The sequence below is a fragment of the Apodemus sylvaticus genome, chromosome 1 (genome assembly GCF_947179515.1).
Source record: "Apodemus sylvaticus chromosome 1, mApoSyl1.1, whole genome shotgun sequence".
Taxonomy (NCBI): domain Eukaryota; kingdom Metazoa; phylum Chordata; class Mammalia; order Rodentia; family Muridae; genus Apodemus; species Apodemus sylvaticus.
The window spans coordinates 172,733,774-172,737,113 of record NC_067472.1 but is presented as its reverse complement, the minus strand read 5'-3'; the positions used below and the strand labels follow the sequence as shown (position 1 = coordinate 172,737,113).

The following is a 3,340-nucleotide window of genomic DNA, read 5'->3' as shown; positions in this document are numbered from 1 at the left end:
CTAATCTGTTCTCCTCTGTCTATGATCATAACGTAGAAACTTGGTCTTGTCCTGTTATCTCTACACTCTCATATTCCATTCATACACATTTTAAATTTTTTATTGCCTGTCACTAGGTGATCCAGTTCCTCTAGTTAATCTTCTCTCACCAACTCTGCATTTTCAACAATAAGATTTCCATTTGCATTATTGCATTTTGCTTCCCAGCATATCACAATGCAGAATACATTCATTGTCTTAAGCTCCTTATCACTAGGAAATCGAGCCTGCTCAGAAAAGCTTTCCCTCAGATTATTAGGTGAAAACACACTCAGAGTATTAGGTGAAACACTGTGATACTTTTAAATAGATTTTGTAGAACATAGAAGGCATTCTTCCACACTCTAATGTCTTCAGAACAAGGTGATCAGTGGGTGAATTTGCTCTTCTAGATGCAAGAATAGCTCACAGTGATACCTCTACTCAGTGATTGATCCAGTATGAAAGCAAATAATAAGAATGGGGAAGTATGAATACCACAATATGAGCAGGGGACTTTATTTTTGCAATGAAATCAAAATGATACATTGGAAGTGAGGAATAGAGTGGAATATCAGTTTTTTCATACTGGGAAATACACTGATTGTGTTGAGTGAAGATATAAATGTATCATACAAAAAATTGAAGACATATATATTCAGGAAGAAGAATAGACTCCACTGGTTATCTTTGATTTGAAAAGCATGGTTCACTTATTTTGCCTGTGCATGCATTGTCATGGACATTTTCCAGTCCTTCTCCCTATTCACCTTCATGGTAATTTCTGATGTATTATGATTCCTCCAGCCAACACTGCTGGTTTCTGAAAATTTTCTTGCTTCAAAGTTGGGCAGAACAGCCCAATAAGGAAGCTAATTAGGGAGCTCTTGCTGTCTATCTTCTTGCCATAAATCATGGTGTCTGGGGCTGTAGAATATCCAAAACATATTCCTAACTTGTTTTTAAGCAGGACATGGTGCCTCATATGATAAACCTAAGGAAAGAAAGAGTTTCAGACTCGCACTGGCAGTGGAGGAATGCCAGGAAGAACATGTGGGTAATTAGTGTGACAGCTGAACTCATTAACAAAGTTATTAGCATTTGTGATCACAGACTCTTGGACTCAATATATATCTCCTGGTGTCATTAGATTTGTGTCCATCAGTGTTAAGGATGATCATGTACATGCGTTAATTGGTTATTATGGATTTTTATCTTTGGGCTTCTTTATATTCCCAAATTGTGTGCATGCTTTACTGACAATGACTCATTTTTAAAAATTAAGGAATATTTTTGCCATGATGGAGATGTGATAGTTGGTACGCTTTTTCCTACTTCATATATTCTATGCATGGAACAAAATTCCCAACATAAAGAAATCATAACATTTCAAGGACATTCACATAGTGTAATTACAATTATTCATTCTAAGAATTTAGAATTTTAGTGACTAAATGAACTTATGAATTAAAACTTCCTTGAGTATTTCACAATTACTATTTTACATCATCAAATTTTTTGGCAGTTTTTTTAAGACATTTCCTTTATTTACAATTCAAATGTTTTCCCCTTTTCTGGTTTCCTCTCTGAAAACCCCCTAACCAATCTGCTCAACAACCCACCCACTCCCACTTCCCTGTCCTGGCATTTCCCTATAATGGGGCATCGAGCCTTCTCAGGACCAAAGGCCTCTCCTTTCTTTGATGTCTAACATGGCCCTCCTATGCTATATATGCAGCTGGAGTCATGGGTCCCTCCAGTGCACTCTTTCGTACATCAACAATTTTTTAAGGATAATTTCATGTGTACATCTTTTCCTCTTTACAAGGAAAAGTGATCATTTTGATGTTATTCATTTCACTTTCCTACATAATTTCAGAACATCATGGTGTTCCACATTCATGAGTAAAATGAATCAAATTAAGATTTTCTTATACATGGTGGGTAGGGTATTAGCAGGAGCAGCCCATATCCCTCTGCCCCCAGTGCAGCCCTGCCCTGCCTCCCAGGCAAGCCAACCCTGGAGCCTCCTGACCTGCCCCTCAGCTTGGGCCCACCCCATGCTCTGGCGGCCCCACCCCAGTCCTGTCCGTGCGTCCCTCAGTCCACCTGCACCAGACAGGAATGCAGGATCCTGCAGCTCCATGACCATAAGGCGCTCAGTGAGGCCAGAGCTTTGGGCTTTTCCTCCCAGGTGGAGGAATCCACAGGCAGCCTTGCAGCACTGAACCTTTGAGGCAGGGGCAGCTATGGCAGCGGAGGCTGTGGCAGCAGTGCATAAAAAGGCCACTGCAGGGTAATGTGGTCACCTCTGCTGCAAGTCCAGAAGCTGAGTGTGCCTCGGCCATAAGCTTGTCAGATCCGTGCTTGTCATCTCCCCGTCTTCTCTCTAGCTCCCCATCTTCTCCCGTCGACTTGGGACCACTCAGCGGGTCTCAAGCCCCCTCGTCCTTTTCCCCTGTCCCTCCCCTGTCCCCATCCTGGTCCTCACCCCGGGGGCAGTTGTCCCCATTTCCATCATTGCTCTGAAAAGAATCCAGCAGAAATTGAAAGATCTGGGCTGAGATCCTCCAGAAGTGTTCAGAAGGTCCGGTTGGAGATATGTTTCATTGGCAGGCTACAATAATGGGGCCAAATGATAGCCCCTATCAGGGTAGAGTACTTTTCTTGATAATTCATTTCCCAACATATTACCTATTCGAACTACCTAAGGTTGAATTTACAACAAGAATTTATCATGCAAAAATTAAGAGTAAAAGCAGCATTTGTCTTGATATTCTACGGTCACAGTGGACTCCAGCACTGTTTCAAAAGTACTTTTGGCTATCTGTTCTCTGTTGTGTGATCCCAATCCAGTTGATCCTTTAGTTCCTGAGATTGCTTGGATCTACAAAACATATAAAGTACAACAGAATAGCTCAGGAATGGACTCAGAAATATGCGATGTAATTAAAGAAATTATTAGATAACCTCTACAATTAAAGCTAGGGGAACTCTGAAAATGAAAGTCCTTTTGATTTTCATTTGACTGCTTTCTATGAGCCCAGACCTCATCTTCCTCTGTGCACATATTTACCTGTCACAGCAGTGCTGCATGTTGTACATACTTGGAGCAACACACTAGAAATACTGTACTTCTGTACCAACATTGCCTCCTAGCAGAGAAATGTGTTCGTGTGTGAGAAGTCAGTCCTCCGGGCATAACCAAGGCATGAGACTAAAAGCTTTCCTTATTGACTTAACTTTGGATAATGGCAAAAAGTGAGGGGTAGTGGGTACACAGTGTATGCTTGAATGGGAGGAAAAAGGTCCAGTGACCCAT

General features: G+C 41.4%; 1 pseudogene; it reads left to right on the top strand.

Moving 5' to 3' along the window:
- The first annotated feature begins 991 nt into the window (after window positions 1-991).
- LOC127694180 (ubiquitin-conjugating enzyme E2 D2-like) lies at window positions 992-2,967 on the top strand (annotated as a pseudogene).
- The last annotated feature ends 373 nt before the right edge of the window (window positions 2,968-3,340 follow it).